The sequence below is a fragment of the Pleurodeles waltl genome, chromosome 12 (assembly GCF_031143425.1).
Source record: "Pleurodeles waltl isolate 20211129_DDA chromosome 12, aPleWal1.hap1.20221129, whole genome shotgun sequence".
Classification (NCBI taxonomy): Eukaryota; Metazoa; Chordata; class Amphibia; order Caudata; family Salamandridae; genus Pleurodeles; species Pleurodeles waltl.
In genome coordinates, this window is record NC_090451.1 from 61,785,448 (window position 1) to 61,803,085 (window position 17,638).

At 43.8% G+C, this 17,638-nt stretch overlaps 1 protein-coding gene and 4 non-coding genes across 6 annotated transcripts in view; 2 read left to right on the plus strand and 3 right to left on the minus strand.

Moving 5' to 3' along the window:
* Positions 1-681: 681 nt before the first annotated feature.
* On the plus strand, positions 682-754 carry TRNAV-CAC (transfer RNA valine (anticodon CAC)). Its single transcript has one exon. It is a non-coding gene; the product is annotated as a tRNA-Val (tRNA).
* Positions 755-1,188: 434 nt separating this feature from the next.
* Positions 1,189-1,260, minus strand: TRNAG-UCC (transfer RNA glycine (anticodon UCC)). The gene has a single exon. It is a non-coding gene; the product is annotated as a tRNA-Gly (tRNA).
* A 1,857-nt stretch (positions 1,261-3,117) lies between these two features.
* Positions 3,118-3,189, minus strand: TRNAG-UCC (transfer RNA glycine (anticodon UCC)). Its single transcript has one exon. It is a non-coding gene; the product is annotated as a tRNA-Gly (tRNA).
* Positions 3,190-7,570: 4,381 nt separating this feature from the next.
* Positions 7,571-7,642, minus strand: TRNAG-UCC (transfer RNA glycine (anticodon UCC)). The gene has a single exon. It is a non-coding gene; the product is annotated as a tRNA-Gly (tRNA).
* A 9,792-nt stretch (positions 7,643-17,434) lies between these two features.
* Positions 17,435-17,638, plus strand: part of DPP9 (dipeptidyl peptidase 9) — a 105,807-nt gene continuing 105,603 nt past the window's right edge. For both annotated transcript variants that reach the window (XM_069216422.1, XM_069216423.1), the window contains exon 1: positions 17,435-17,541. The gene's annotated coding sequence lies outside the window, so the exon portion shown is untranslated. The remainder of the gene's footprint in view (positions 17,542-17,638) is intronic.

Consider the following 17,638-nt stretch of genomic DNA (forward strand, 5'->3'; position numbering starts at 1 on the left):
TTAAGGCAGCTGTAATGAGGACAGGTGTAAGCACCTCTGCAGGGACACTTGACAGTGTGAGCACTTTTACGCGTTAAGTGGTAACACCTCCCTTCTGAGCATTTTGCTAAATTGGCAGTTCCTTCTATGTGATGCAGATCTCAGTGTTAGCACCTCTACGCTTGTAATAGCTCATTGAAGCACCTTATCAGGACAAAGCGCAGTGGAAGCACCTCTGCTTGGCAGTGTGAGTAGCTTTACCTGTTAAGTGTTCGCACCTGCAGGATGAGCATTTTGCTTGATTGGCAGATCTTTCTAAGTGATGCCCACCTCAGTGTTAGCCCCTGTACCCTGTTAACAAACTACTGTCGCCACCTACGCCCCGTGCACAGTGCAATAAAGCCAAGGCCCTTGGCACACACAGCTCAGTTTTAGTGACTCCACCCTACTGAGAGCCCAGTGCCAGTCCGGGACCAGTGGCCCCTCCACCGTCTGCCAGCTCCAGGGTGTTCCCTCGGGGGTTGCTGCTGTATTCTGAGATAAGCCTGGCATCGGAGCTCTGGGCTAAGTCCTCCGAACCTCCAAGTGTTGGCTGTAAATAGTGTATTTTTCTGACCATAAATTATTTTCTAAAATTATACACAGAAAACTTCATCGCCGGAAACACAGTCTTAAAAAGTAGGCACAGGAAAATGGTCATGAGTTTCCGTAGTGTAGTGGTTATCACGTTCGCCTCACACGCGAAAGGTCCCCGGTTCGATCCCGGGCGGAAACATGTTTTTTTTTTTTTTTCCTCATTTAAATTTGTGTTTTCTTAGATACTTGACTGATGTATTCAAACCATAACATATATGACTAAATATGGTATACTTATATGAAAAACACAACACAGGGCACTAATTAATTAAATACGTCGGGCTACACATTTAATAGAAGATAAAACGTCTATATTAAAAATAGGACCGTAAATGACATACGCGAAACTCTTCAAAATTATAAAAATTAAAAAGTATTGCAATTTAGTTCATTTAATTATTACAATAAAAATATATGGAAAGTAAAATCATTAGCAATATGGAATGAAAAAAATTGAGGTTAATGATATGAGTGAATGTGTAACAAGTAAACGTTTATTTTTAATTTGTAACTATTTGAGAGTAATTTAAAATAAATATACAGTGACAAAATTTAAAATAAAAATAATCTTGCTGCGTTGGCCGGGAATCGAACCCGGGTCAACTGCTTGGAAGGCAGCTATGCTCACCACTATACCACCAACGCCTGCTTAGAATGCCATGTGACACGCGCAGCTCCTGAGGCTGTGCATGGAGGTGCAGAGACTCCAGAGTGTGTGCTGCACACTGCAGGACATCTACATTCTGCTGCGCACAGCTCGGTGCCAACACCTCTAGGTTTACCACAGGACAGCCTGAGCAACTTTACCCCGGGGGCTGAGCATCGTAACCGCAGCACGTGGGAACAGCTCGGTTTCAGAACCTCTTCCGTGTGCACCTCAGCCTTTGATACAGCTCAGGGTCAGGACCTGTAACCAAGACGCACCTCGGTCTTAGCACCTTTACCTTTGTGTGCACCTCAGCCCTGGTCCACAGCTCAGGACACAGCTCAGTGTTAGCACCTCTACCGTGTGCACCTCAGCCTCGGATACAGCTCAGTGCCAGGACCTATACTATTCACAGAGCTCTGCGTTAACACCTCTATCCTGGATACAGCTCACTGCCCCTCTTCTATCCTGGTTACAGTTCACTGCCCCTCCTCTATCCTGGATACAGCTCACTGCCCCTCCTCTAACCTGGATACAGCTCAGTGCCCCTCCTCTACCCTGGATACAGCTCACTGCCAGCACATCTACCCTAGATACAGCTCACTGCCCCTCCTTTACCATGGATACAGCTCACTGCCCCTCCTCTACCCTGGATACAGCTCACTGCCCCCTCCTCTATCCTGGGTACAGCTCACTGCTCCTCCTCTATCCTGGATACAGCTCACTGCCCCTCCTCTATCTTGGATACAGCTCACTGACCCTCCTCTACCCTGGATACAGCTCAGTTCCCCTCCTTTACCATGGATACAGCTCACTGCCCCTCCTCTATCCTGGAGACAGCTCACTGCCCCCCTGTACCCTGGATACAGCTCACTGCCAGCACATCTGCCCTAGATACAGCTCACTGCCACTCCTCTATCCTGGATACCGCTCACTGCCCCTCCTCTATCCTAGGTACAGCTCACTGCTCCTCCTCTATCCTGGATACAGCTCACTGCCCCTCCTCTATCCTAGATACAGCTCACTGCCCCTCGTCTACCCTGGATACAGCTCACTGCCCCTCCTCTACCCTGGATACAGCTCAGTTCCCCTCCTTTACCATGGATACAGCTCACTGCCCCTCCTCTATCTTGGATACAGCTCACTGCCCCTCCTCTACCCTGGATACAGCTCAGTTCCCCTCCTTTACCATGGATACAGCTCACTGCCCCTCCTCTATCCTGGAGACAGCTCACTGCCCCCCTGTACCCTGGATACAGCTCACTGCCAACACATCTGCCCTAGATACTGCTCAGTGCCAGGACTCCTCCTTAAGAAAAGCTCAGTGCTGGCACCTCTACCCAAGAGGCAGCTCAGTGTGAACAGCTCACCCTTGTCACACGCTGGTCTCGGCCTCCCTGGTGTCAGCACAGCTCAGTGTGAAGTCATCGTCACCGGATACAGCTCTGGCTAAGCACCTCTACCCTGCCCACACCTCGACGCTTACGCCCGGTATCACTTCGGTGTCCGCATCCAGTGAGGGCATCTTCTTGGGCACAGCCCTCCTCACCCTTGGCACCGGGGGCATCAGCGCTGTCACCATAGCAACTGCATCTTGTGGGCAGCTCAGGGCTTGCAGCTCCATCCTTCCGTCGCCCATTACCTCAACCTCCACTTAAGTCTAACGCATCAACGTTTCTCCCTGGCAGCAGGTAAAGCTGACAAGTAGTGTAAAGAATGACATTGAATAAATATGTTAATCAGGCTGAAACTTTCAAAATGACGTGCACCACAGTTTTGCAATGCAATTCGTTTTTTCAGTTTCACATTTCTGCACTTATTATAAAACACCAAATTATTTTTCCGAAAAATTTAGCTGCGTTGGCCGGGAATCGAACCCGGGTCAACTGCTTGGAAGGCAGCTATGCTCACCACTATACCACCAACGCCTGCTGATGTTTAACGTCAGAAAACAAGTATTTTCACTTCAAATTGGTAACTGTTCTCTCTTTCTCTCTCTCTCTCTCTCTATATATATATATATATTTATATATATATATTGTGTAATTGTATGGTATTATCAGAGTCGCTGGAATCATTAGGCAAGGGAGGAACAAATTATGCGACAGGATTTACTAAATTATGATGTAATATATTTTGTGATAGTATCATTTGTCTATTTTGCCATCTTCAATCATGCTAACTGTGTGGACAAAGGTTTCACCTTATTAATACTAGTTTAACACCCAAGTACAGCAGTATGAAAGTGAAATGTTAAAATCAACTTTTGTGAAGTGCCTTCCACAGCACAGTAACAAGTAACTTTTGATTCGTTTGAGCTAGAAAGAAAGGTTTTTGGGGTTAAAACCTGCAAATTATATTGTAATTGTAATAGTATTTATATAGCACTTACTACCCTTGACGAGGTGTCAAAGCACTTTTCGGCGAGTAGCACACTACTCCGAAACCCAACAAGAATTAGTGATGGCTTCGTATCTGGAAATATGAGTACAGTTTTAGTATTATTATGAGTTAATTTGAGCCACGGATATGAGAGTTTGTTAGTTAGATTGACTGGAGAAATGGAGGGGTGGAGGAGGAAAGAAATCCAGAAGTGTTAATTGGGAGTATATCCCTCATTTACTCATCCCAAAGGCTTGGGATGAGTTAAGGGGGATGGAGGAGGGAAGAGTCTGTGGAAGGGTTAGGGAGATCATAGTAGGAGGGTGAGATAAATGAGGGCGAATTTAGTAGGGTTGTTTGGGAGGTCATGGTAGTAGTGAGGTTTGGTGAGTTAGATGTGGAAGCGGAGGGAAGAACTTAGGCACAGTTATTTAGGAGATGAAAGTAGTAGAATGGATTTGGGATGAGTCAGAGTGGGAATGGAGGATAGATTGATTGAGACATGACATATGATGATGGGTAGATAATTGTGATAAGATGAGAGCAGGGATTCATAGATATCTAGTATAACAACCCACCCAGGAGCCATGCAATGACCCACGAACAAGCCAAGCACAGAACAACATACACACATACATATATATATACACACACACATACACATACATATTCACACATATATGTACATACAATACACAATTAGAACCATGGGTAAATATACTTAGTCAAACAGGTTTAAAGAGTGTGTGTGTATTTTATTGTTATGACGTAGTAGCAATACATATTTTTTAAAGACCTATACATAACTAGAAAATATACACATAATCAGAAAAAATATTTATCAACATAGGCATATGTAGTCCATAGTTGTTTGAATATGGTGGTTATGAAGGAAATAGCCAACTCTTGAGTATTTTTCTGAAGACAAGAAAGTTATCTGTGGCTCTTATAGTTGGGGGTAATGAATTCCAGATATAAGAGACTCACTACCAGAAGAGTTTGCCCAGAGGTTGTTGAGACCCACCAGGGTCTATCCAACGTAGCATTAAAGGAAAGCAAAGTCATAATTTACAAGAGAAGTTTTGTTAGACAGGAGTATGACCAGGAAAAAAAAGTTCCTAGACTCAATGTGGCCCTAAAGCAAACAGCAATTCTTCTCTGAGAAGAGGCTCTTAACCCAACATCAATCCAACCAGCACAGGTTTGCAGGTTCACTGGACGCCCACCATTACAACACAGGAAATCAAAGAGGGGGGCAATTTATCTGGGAGCTTGATATGGCCCTATGCATCATTCCCCCCAATCATACAAAAACAAAAAGAACGCACAGTAACAGTGGAAAGGCAGACCCTCACTGCCAATTACGGTAGGAGTCCTGGTAGTTGATGGATTGTGTGGCAAATGCGGAAAATCCATAATTATGCATAAAATGCTACAGCCACAGAATCACATAATTCCAGTGGCCATGGGTATTGTATAGTGTGTTGTCATTGTTGCAACTCTAGTTTGTGCATTGCTCAGCATGTGCTTCTCTATCCTGGACAGAGCTCAGTGTTACCACCTCAGCCAGCATAGCTCACCACTGTCCACATCTCTGACCAGAGCGTTGCTCAGCAATAACACTGCTCGGGATAGCTCAGAGTTAGCACATTCGTCATGGGTACCAATTCTGACCTGAACACAGCAAATTGTTAACACTTGTACCCTCAAAACAGCTCAATGTTGATATTGAGCATCGAAAATCACAAATGATATTACAAACACGCTGAACAATCTTGAACACAATTTTCTCTAGGCCACAAAATTAATATTTGTTTGGTTTCATACAATTCACAAGCATTTGAGCAAACAAAACATAACAAGAAACACACAAAAGCTCAAAAATATACAAAAGAAACTACTAAAAAGACAGAAATACAACAAAATGAAACATATATTAAAGTTTTAAAAAATAGCAGTCTATAAATAGTAGATCATAGTTAGGATCTTTCTGTTTCTGCGTGTTTCTGCTGTGTTTTTTTACCAACTTCTATTCATCTTCTTCTAATATATTTTTTGAACAGCTATTTAATAACTTTTTTATGTGTTTAATTTTGCACTAGTGATTCTATATTTATTCTTTGTATTTGTAAACATGCTCTCTCTTTCATGTGAAAGAGCTACACACCAACGGCTTAATGTATTTGTTTGTGAGAAAGGCGATGGTGTGACCATGTATTATAAGGGATAAAGTACCCCTGCCCTACATGATAAAAATATTGCAAGTCACCTCAGAGTTCCATAACCTTATAATGGAACTCGGCCTTCGGCCTTGGTACTCTGTATGGCCATGGAACTCGATGGTGAATTACAGTATCCTTACACTTTACAGCTGGGAACACTTTATTCCATATATCATGTTTTTTATACTTATGTTTGTTATACTCATGTTATGGAGGAGAACCTGACACAACCTCTCTTGGAGGGTAGGAGACATGGCTGGGTTAGAGGGTACAGGTAAGGCATGTGAGGCCTAAGGGTCAGCATTCGGGGCTGGTACCAAAAATGGAGGAGAGGATCAGATGGAAGGCTTCAGGGAATGTATGGGGAGAGATTGGATTTGGGGGTCCTGGGCTGAGAAGTCAGTGGAGCTTCTGCTAGTCAATCTAAGGAACACAGTGAAGAGCTGGAGTGGAGTTCAGTGACCCACCAGGCACAGTTAGAAGTCTGTTGCAGAGGCTGGGGCACCTCAAATCTGGGACGTAACCACCAAGAGTGTAGCAGGTGCAGTGGTGCCAGGCCCGGGAGTCAGATGTACCCACTGCATTTCAATTTTATAGAATAATGATGGAAAATACGTTTGCCATTCTGAGGGTGTTCTGTTGAATATTTTTTACACAGGGCATGATATTAAAAAGTTTGAAGACCACTTCTCTAGACTGATGTTTAACCACTCTGATATGAAGTTAAAATCTCTAGACTGAAGCGTAAAGTAGTTTTGATACTTGTAACATGGACATAGAGGTCAGCACAGTTAGTGACAGCAATTTTTCCCGAGGAGAAACTCAATGTAAGCACCTCCACCCCGGGCAGAGCTCAATTGTAGATTAATATAACCCGAGCATAACTCACGGTAAAAGCTCCTTGTGTGGGTGGGTTTAGCACTTCTTTTGTGAACCCCTTAGAAGAGCTCCTCTGTCCTTGGTGCAATGGCCATAGCAAGTGTTTCCTGGCCAAAGTTCTGAGTTCTCACCTTGATTATTCCCTTGAGTGTACTTGAAGGGTAAAACTTCACATCATTATTATCCAATATAAAATAAGAGTGATAATTCATAACAACAGTACTAATCGTGTGAACAATGCGAAGTATGCATTTCATGTACATGTTCAATTGAGTCATGCAGATTCTTGAAACACTAGTTTCCATAGTGCAGTAGTTGTCACGTTCGCCTAAAAGGTCTCTTGTGCGATCACGGGCGGAAACACTCCTGTTTCTGTTTTGAAGTATTTTTTTTTTTTTTAACTAAACAATTGTAATCATTTTTGTAGTTTTATTTTAAATTACATTTTAATTTTAACGCAACGATCCTAAAAAATATAGTTTTGGACCTTGAATCATTCTTTTCGTTGCGACAGTACATTTTGTCAAGAAGAATGCAACTACATTCTTCTAAAAAGAAAACAAAAGTAAACAAAAACAACATGTGAAATGTAATCATCTATACACGCGAACAGTATACCGCGTGAATTTACTCATTTATGTGACTGCTGAACTATTTCTAGTAAAAGTTAAAATAGTAAGATTGAGATAAATGAAAATCTTAAAATAACCGTGAACAGAAGTAAAAACGTGAAACACATTTTAAACAACAGTTGTGAAATGGTGAAATACAATAATTTGCCAATATTTAAAATGCTGAGTTTCGTAAATGATTAAAAAGAACCAGCTGCGTTGGCCGGGAATCGAACCCGGGTCAACTGCTTGGAAGGCAGCTATGCTCACCACTATACCACCAACGCTTGCTTGGACAACCGGGCCATTGTGCAGCTGTTATCCGAACTTCCAGGCACATGGTTGGACGAGTCTATTTTTGAACCAACAGGGGCGTATCCTACTCTTTGACACAGGGAAACATTTTGTAATCACTTGGTTGATGACATCTAACAACTAAACCGTGAGATACAGATTGTACCAAGTACTTGGCTGCATCAGGCGAAGCGTAAAATAACCTCATTTACTAAAATTCCTGTAGGTCATTCATGGGACCAAATAAAGTTCCCAAACACGCGCATGTCGGTCAGGCAACGTAGCAGCCATTTTGGATTGGGCTATAATTACCTTCGCTACGGGGGGACGACCACTTTCGGTTGAACCACATGGGTTTGGATCCAACCAGGTGTCCATGTTTGCTTGGGACACTTAAATATAATTTGTATTTACACGGTGCTCTTTATTCTTAGACGAGGCGTTGAGCGCGTTCAGTTAAAATATTTAACACAGTTGTGTAGCTCCTAAATTGTTGTTTTACGTGCAGGATGTCCAACGAAGATGAAAAGCAAAGCTAGATCCATGCACAAGTAGTTTAACCTTCTCGGATTTTTTTCCTTTACATTCAGGGAATTGTAGTCTCGTATTCCTAATGTTATCAGGCAAGAAGTCGGATTAAATATCCCTTAGTCCTAATGTTATGTGAGAAGGACTGTAAATCCAAGATTGCAAAGAAAAAGTCTGGACTTGATCAGCTTATAGCCATACATGCCAACATTTTAGAAGAGGAAAGTGGGAGATTTAAAAAAATAATCAGGAGAATGTATTTCCCCTACTGAGTGCCATTGAAACCGAGGCAATTTCAGGTGGGAGGCAGTTAAAAATCAGATTTTTGGCTAAAAAATTCGAGTCTCCCCTGAATCGGATCTATTGGCATGTATGCGTAAAAATACTACACTATGCTGCTTTATTGGCACACACAGCTGCCATGCCAAGTCCATCCATGACTAGAGAGCAGTCCAGTTTATTTTTCTTGGAATTCTGAGGCTTGTCATCCTGGTGTTATATAGGGTTAAATAAGACTTCAAATGTGAGAATTCTAGGAACATTTCAGGACTGGCCTAAATAGACATGAATGGATCTGTGAAACGTAGCTATGCAAGACTAGCTGCCCACGTGAATAAAGGCTCAGTGTCTACTTTCTGACAGTTTAAGCCAGTTCTTTTCTGAAAGCAGTTATCAGTTCTGCAGTACACACAGGTTTGAAGCAGAAGTTATTTGCAGTCTAGTTTTCCCTCGGGTTAAATGCTAGGAAGTCAACTCTCACAGCTGTGTTTCATTCATGGAGTTTTACAATAGCTTATCGTGAGCAATATACTGGAACAGGGAAGGTGCCTCGAACGCGTGTTGAGTCCTTGATGAATTCCATCATTTGCTATGTCAATGCAAAATTGTCCTCACGGGCAAGACCAGCTTTAGAGTTGTGGCGCCTGGTGTGACAGTTTTTTGGTGCCCCATCCATGACCTCCTTCTCTATGAATTCCCTCACTACCATACTCCAACAGTGCCCCTCAGCTCTCCATAACCCCTCCAGGACATACATTTCATGGTTTTTAAAGCACTACCCATAGTGCACTCACACACAGTTTTGTGATCTGTATGGTACATGTTCTTTGCAGCAGGCAGGTTATCCCTCTGCACTACTTTATGATGAGAAAAAACTGCCACTCAACAAAATTCCAATCTCTCACCAGCAGTAACATTACTTACCAGAGTTATCTTGACATCTTTAGTGTTGCCTGTAAGCTGCTGCACAAGGAAGTTCAGGTGCTTTTGAACCCATGTTATTTTTTTATACAATCCCCCACCCCCACCAAAGTCAGCACCAGGTGCGAGTGCACTGATCACACCACAGGACAGGAACATGCAGCTAGGCAACCAAGTGTGAGGGCTCTTAGTACACAATATCTGTGAAGAGTGCTAGGGTCAATCCTTCAACATCCATTCAAAGACTCCTCCATCAAGATGCCTCTGTCTTCCAAGAAGTCCAGTCCCATAGTGACAAGATCAGGCCTTGTCAATTCTCTAAAGCCCACATTGTCTTTCGGCCCATAGCTGGATGTATCTATTAAGGAAAACAAAATCATCAAAGATCTGACCTTGACTGTAGGAGGCTGTCTCAGTTTATGGTGGGGCACCCTATACTGAGTCCAGGCAACCCTTAGTGATAGTATTTTAGTGCTGAGATAACTAAAGCTCTCTAGGGGTAGCTGTGGAGAGCAACTCAGGCTTATTAAGGAGGAGTGTAAAGCATTTACAGTACCACAGTAGTCAGTCAGCAATGGTCACACAAGAAAGAACCACACTAGGTGTTGCAAAAATAAAGGATTCTTCATTACAACGCTACTACTATACTAACGTTGGTATATCTCCACTTGGAGATATCTACACACTAAATATACACTTAGCAACAAGCAGGAAAAGCATAGAAAGACATGGACCTTATGGAGGTGGAGAGCAAACTACATACTAAGAAAGTAGTATTAGAATGGAGGTGCCCAATCAAGGTATGTGTTTTAGAATCCCAAGGGCTGGGAGAGTAAGGATTTACCAGAGGTAAGTATCAGAAATCCCACAGGCGCCCAGGTGCAGAGATGCTATTGAGCCGGGTGTCCCATAGGTTAACACAAGACTATTGCATTTGGAATTTTTAGGCTTCAGGACCCTTCACAGAAGACCCTAAGGAAACCAGTTGGCACAAAGAAAGTTGAATAGTACCCACCCATAGATATCCAGAAGTTTGGAGTACCTACACCAGTGAGCCCAGGTGCATAGTGGTGAAGTGATGTCAGAAACCCTTGTTGGAGTCAATGAGACCCTCGGTTGTCCAGCTGCAGTTGCGATCCATGGACCAGGTCGGTGGAGCCCAAAGGTGGATTCCAAATGTGAAAAACCTGAAAGAGAAGGGGACAGTGTCCAAACCACTCGGAGATGGCTAGGTTGTGCAGGTAGGCAATGCCCACCCTCCTAGAGGTGAAGATCCTGCAGATCAGTGAAGGAAGAAGTCCAGCTGCAGAGTCCAGGGGATGCAGGGAGATCCTTGGAGTCACCCACGAGCTGTCCCACATTGGTCGTCAGATTGCATCAGGGTCAGCAGGACAACCAACAAGCATTGGCAAATGCAAACGTCATTGCAGAGAAGATTGCAGGTTTTTGGGAACCAGCAAGGTCTACATGACTCGATCCTTGGAGGCGAGTCAGGGCTACTCCTCAGCAGGAAGAAAAGCCAGCAGTAATCATTGGGGATCCCACAAGTGACCCACTGGCAGCAGGCACATGAAGTGGAAGGGAGGTCTCAGCAGCAGATCAAAACAGAAGTCCCATGCCGCAGGAGCTGCAGAGTGTAAGCTGAACTTGGAGTTGCAGTTTGATGGAGGCTGTAGCTTCTTGGAGCTTGAAGATTTCCTGGAGTAAGAGTCAACAAGCCTTGGTAAGAGCAACATTTGCGGTGCACAGGGGTTCCTATTCAGGTGGCTGCAGCAAATGCCCACGTCTCCCAAGATGGTCAGAAGACAAGTAGGACTTGGAGAGTGCCACAGAATTACCACCTGTGTTGCAGAGCCTTTCGATGTCCGTGGGACAGCAGGGTCCACCAGCTGGTTGTTGTCATCTTAAGGTGCCTGCAGATGCAGGGGAGTGACTCCCTCAATCCAAAGGAGATCCCTTCTTCGTTTTTGGATGCAAGCAGAGTCCTTGTCGCACTGGGGGATGCACATCCATGGATGTTGCAGAAATCTTGCAGGAGCTGGAGAAACAATGTTGAAGTGTAGCCTTCTCAACTGAATACAGTCTTGTTTCAATTCCAAAAGCAGACCAATAGTGGTTCTGAAGGCTAGGAGCAGAAGAGTCTTGCAGAGAGTTCCTTTGTAGAGTCTTGCTAGACTAATCTGAGGACCACCTTTGGGGAATCCCTTAAGTAACCCTTATAAGGGGTTAGTCACTATCTGCAGTGACCCACCTATCAGAGGGGGTCAGGGACATCATCTACCTGGCCTAAACAGTCAGATGGTCCCAGGGGCTTCTGCACATCTTGTTTCTAAGATGGCAGAATCAACCGGCCACCTGGCAAAGCTCTGTGCACCTCCCTAGGGGACGAGGGTGGGTGGTCACTCCCCCATCCTTTGTGTGGGTTTGTGTCTGAGCAGGAACCAGGGGTTTCTGCACTGGTGCAAACGGTTTATGCAAGGAGGGCACCAAATGTGCCCTTCAAAGCAGTCTGGAGGTGCTGGAAGGGCACCCCATCCCTCCCCAGCCTAGAGACACCTAGATCTAAAGGAGAGGTGATCACACCTCCCTCCTACAGGAAACCCTTTGTTCTGCCTTCCCCTGCTTGAGTTAGGCTCAGCTGCAGGAGGGCTAAAAAGTGTCTGGGGTCTGCAGCAGCGCGGGCTGGCAGGCAGACCCTGCATGGCTGGATGGCAGAACTGGGGGATCCTTTGAGGAATCCCCAGAGTACATGGGATCATGCAGCTAGCCCCGGAATTGGTGTAGTTTCATTACCCTGTGGCTTCTGACACAGACAAAATCATGAGGACTGACATCACAAACTGATTGACTTTCGAGCACTATGGCCAACTTTGTCCTAATTACCATGTCTTCTTCCTCACAGGTCATTCCTTTGTTAGGTGTTGTCGAGTGTGTCTTGAATTCCTGAATATTGCTCTCAGCTTGCGGATGTCTCTACTCTCACATTTTAGGACCAGTATTGCTACACTCAGTGCAGGACAAGACCCACACCACCCTTTGTTTGTGGAAACTCCTGAATGCCCAGGTACATGATGGACATTGGACACATATGCATTGAAAGGATAAAGTATTTTTTTGCAATTTGACTGTTTTGTTTGTGTTGAAAGACACACTGGAGGTACGCGTTTTCTAGCTTTATCTCCTGAAGAGCAAAAGACGTCTGACATTAATTCCTGGGCCGCATTTTTTTTATTATTTCACTGCAGAAGGTGGATAGGCCCTAATTTGATAGGGCTTTGAAGTATCCATGGAAGAGAGCCGTAGGCAGTATTATTCCTAGGAGAGGGGGGCAGCAGCTGGAAAGGAGAAACCACTTCTAGCTGAAAATACATCCAATCCCCTCCTTCCAGTTCTCTCAGCTATTGTTTCTCCTCCAGTTATAAGGGAGGCTACCACAGCTGTCAACTTTTCACTTTGCTTTTGCGTGACATTTTCTGTTTTACAGATTGTTTGTGTGACATTCCCATTTTTTATGCGTGGCTCTTTGAGTTACACTTTATTATAAGTCTTAAAAGAAGTTGTGTCTATGTCATGTGATTAAACTATGAAACTAGCCCCTTTCGTACAAGATCATAGCCAGAAATAGGATTTAAAGTAATTGCAGCATTTTGAAATCCCTACTTCTCATTTCTAACACTGTAGCCTTGGAAACATTTGTGGTGCAACAGAAAACAATACATGAATCATTTGTAGGGATTATGACTAATGTCCTGACATGCTCTCCTATGCCGACACCACTCTTGATAACGTTGCGGAGCCTCATGTGACACAATCTATGTAATAATTCCCTAAAAAAGTATATATTTTTCACAGGGACCCTCGACTTGTAACACATTTACCAGCACCTATGTGGCTATTATGCCAGACACGTATTATCTGACTATAAACTCTTGAGTTCATATCTACCATCCTCACAGCCCTATAACAGACTCCACTGGATATAGACACCCCTGACATACCTCCTACACATATGCCCTCATATCACCCACCCTCTCTCCTCCCCACATCCGCAGAGACTCCTGAAATAAACCATCAACTATCCCATCTTCAGAGACACCAAACACACATCTCCTGCCTTCCCTTCTGCTGTACAGACTATTGGAATATCCTCTAATTTCTCACCTGAAGCTACTTTAAGCTTAAAGGGTAAAACGAATTGTCCTCTCATTGGAAGATTCACTAGGGGGTGAACTGCGTTTGGGTTTATCTATGAGCAAGCAGAGCCACAGAGGTTTAGGGACTCATGTCAGGCTTAGAATGCTAGGGAGGAGACAGGAAAGAGACGGTGACATCACTTACCTCTGCCCCTGCACCTTTGTGCATTGTGTGATCAGTGACTGTGGCCCATGTCATTTTAGAGTGGCAATGTGAGGGTCAGAAAACTGTGGCTAACTATTGGGCCTACATAGTAATCTGAATGTAAAATCCCAAGGTACATGTAACCAGGATTAGAGGAAGGGGTAGCACATTGGTGGCTGCGATGTGGCGGTAGTTCTTGACTATGGGGAAGAGAGTAAAGATTCAGAAGGAGCATAGTACAAGGGTTGTGAGTGGACAACAGCAACTGTGGCTGTGGATCAGAGGCACTGATGGAGTCAATGCCTTGCAAAGACTTTCAGGGCTAAGGTCCCTGCTACAGCCGGATTACTGATTGTATCATCATGATTTTCTTGTAGAGGAGGTGTTGAGGAAGGCTGTCTTTAGCTAAACAGAGCTAATGGTCACGATTCGGGGAGCGCGAGGAAGACTTTACTGTACTGTACTAATTCAGAATTTTCCCATGACCTCTCATATGCTACACACAACTCTGATGTGTAGATGCACATTTTTGCAACACTCTATATTTCATATTTTATCACTTTGATACAAGGACATATTTGACTGTAGTTCAAGTAAATATTGAATAGGTTTAATATACGATAAAAAGGCATTAATGTTATATGTGCATATATTTATGTTTACAGTTTGAAGGTTGGTCAGCATACCACATATTTCTGTCTAGATGTTTTCTGTCCATACACAAGCCTGCATTTTAAGGTGATCCATGAACTGATAAATATTAATCCATTAGATTACACAATATAACGAACAAATGTAAATAGCCACTATATAATTAAACACAAACTATTGAATGCAGATAATGTGTTCCATGATGCTCCTTATTGTAGTCATGCTTTATAAATAAGCTTGAAGTCATCAATTAAATTTGATATGCAGAAGCACATACAAAGCTAAAGGAAGTTACTTGTGCTACTATAAAAGTGTGGCCTGAGATATAAAGTAAACCAAACAAGAAAATATATAATAAACTGGATTAAATTGCTCGGTGACACACTTCTGTGTTAAAAGTGCTATTTTCAGGGTGTCCATGTTATGTGATCAGAGTTTTTTATTCTCATAGCGAGTGCTATCAGTAATACATATAAAGGTTGCTCACAGTAGGTTCTAGCAATTAAAACTGCTGCCCTCCATTAATGCTTCTGTTATGTATTTCAAGCATGCACCCAGTAGTTGAAATACCCAGATATGTGGAAACTATTTCTCTGTTTAGTATCAAGACATGGCCATAAGCTGCACTCCATCCCATTATCCTGCAATTTTACTGAAGGACAGACAGAATACATATTTTCTTTCAGGTCAGGTCAGGCTCACAACAGGGCTACACTTATGCAACCCAACTGTGTGACTCACCTTTCTCATGTGAGGATTCAAGTTAAGAGGAGACACTCTATATAGCAGAATTCCACAATGATCTCAGATCTACATGGAGGCAGGGTTGCCACCTTTCCAAGAAAATGCTACTGGCCATTTGTTATTGTTTTAAGAGTGTGCAAAGGCCTGGACTGGATACTAAATAGGACTTTAAACAAAATCACATGTATTCATTTGTAACATGACTTTTCTACATTTGTTTACTTTAGGCAGGGATTGGTAATGCAGCTCTAGAGCACATTTAAAAAGTGCTCTCTGTTTATATTTGCTGCTTAAAGTATGTACAGATAAGGGTTAATAATACTGATTATAGGTGATTTTGCTTATTTTTGTACCAGATGGGCCATTAAAATACCAGTGGTGCTGGTAGAAAACTGACCAGGTGGCAACCTTACAAGCAGGGGTAAGATTCTGCACCCTAGATTTGGAGGTAGGCTTTGCTGGGCACAGTGTGAATCAACTCCAGATCTCATTGCTGGTAGTAATAATGGCAGCGGCAGCTGGCAACTAGGAAGAGTCGGGATGCGGGCAAACAGGTGGTCGGTGGGTGCCTGCATGCAAGGCAAATGGCAACTATAAAATAAACTGAAGTAACCACTTATCTTGCTTGCTGCACGACGCCCTCCTCAGCTCTGGCCCGTGTTCTGCTTCTGTCTCCTCCAGGCTCCGTGGGCTCCAACCAGTTCCCCTAACCAGTCCTAACGATGCTCTTGAGAAGCACTGGGATTGGAGGAAGCGGCCTCTCTCAGCACTCTCAAGGGCCTGTGCTTTCTCTAACCCAGCTGTCTAAATTAGCTGGGTTAGAGAGGTTTAAAATGTGCATGTCTGGCTGGCCATTGCAAGTCAGCCGGCCAAAGCGAAATGCGAACTTTAAACCTAAGTGCACCGCCAGCCCGCCACTCTTCCCTGCTGCAGCAATAGACCTCTCCTGACACATAGTTTGTGACGGGTTGGTGAAAAATAAAATGGTGATAAATTTACATTATTACATTATAGTTTTTATCTTGGGGGCTTTTCTGGGGGGATTTTTGTTGGTGGGGTGATGTTTATCTGTCCCCATGGAGGAACCGCTCCTGAATACTGGTCAGGTTGAGAGTATTGCAAAAAAATCCTAGAGATTGGGGCTCTACATTGCACAAATCTGGAGTGTCCCGTCTGAATAGGGTCTATTAGCATGTATGGCGAGGTAATACCAGGACAAACCCCAAAATGCATGAATCTAACCTCTGATAAGGGACACTTGGCAAGGCAGGCCTATGGTAGACCCCTCGGCCAAATCTGCATGCGAGAAAGGCTATTATTGCTGCTTGCTTGTGCTGCTGTGCCTAGAAAACTCCCAATGGATAATGTTTCCTAATTCATAGCCTGAGATCGTGCAGACCAGTTTTTTTTTCTTTCCATTTTGGTACTAATAGGCCTGAATAAATTATGGAATTAACAGGATTGTTAACAATGATGTAAAATCAATGTGACTATTTTGGGAAATGTGCTTGGGATGTATTTAGTAAGAACAGATGGCACCCACTGTATTGCTTTCGTTTTTGGATCGAGCATAGCAGCGTGCATGTGCTGCTTTTCCGATGTGTTGGTATGTATCTGGGCTTTTAACAATGCCCACCTCACGCCCATCACTATCATTCGTTCATGGGCTTGCCCTTCAAAAATCCTTTGATGACATTTGTAAATGTTTTATGTTTGTCCCTCCTTGGGGAGATTTTGTTACCACGTTGATTATCGCCCCTGTTACATGGCTATTTGCACTTTTGCCGATAAGTTTGACTGCGAGCGAAGTACTTTTTCCTTTTGCGTCTCTTCTTATCGCTGATGCTCATGGTGGCCATGGCACTGTGAATCGGCTTGCCTTTGTGAAATTGTTTTACTTTTGATTTTCAAGTTATGTGGCAAGATAAGTACGGTTAGGGGTTTACAACGCGAATTGTTCTAACTCGAGCAAATGCGCGACCCATTGCATTACAAATACTTGTTTATTATTATACAAATATAAAAAAAGATTTATTCCCAGGGATAAACACACTTCACACACTATGCAAACATTGGTAAGGCGTGTTCATTTACTCAGTTCCTATATTGTGCCATAAAACGAAAGGTAGGTGTGCTGCAGGTTTTTTTGTGTTTAAATTGGTCTACTTTTAAGTCTTTTTTCCATTTCGTTGATACGAGTAGGCACGGTGTAGTCTCTCTTCCATCTCCATGCCGCGGCGCTTCCCCTCCCCGCCGCGCTGGGTCGCTGTGACGACTGCGCCAGCTGCCTCAGAGCTCTTCCGGGTTATAGGTCAGTATGCGCCCGGCTGCCCCCCGCCTGCTTCCGGGCTGCAGTGAGTGAGTCCGCAGCGGGCCATGGAAAAGGAGTAAGGGATCCCGGAGACCAGCAGACCCCGCCCGCCCGCCCGGGGTAAGTAGCGGGGGCCCCGGGGGACTGGCTCAGCGGTCTGTTGCGGGAAGGCAAGACTGTTTCCATGTAAATCATTGTCCAGACACTCATGGAAGGT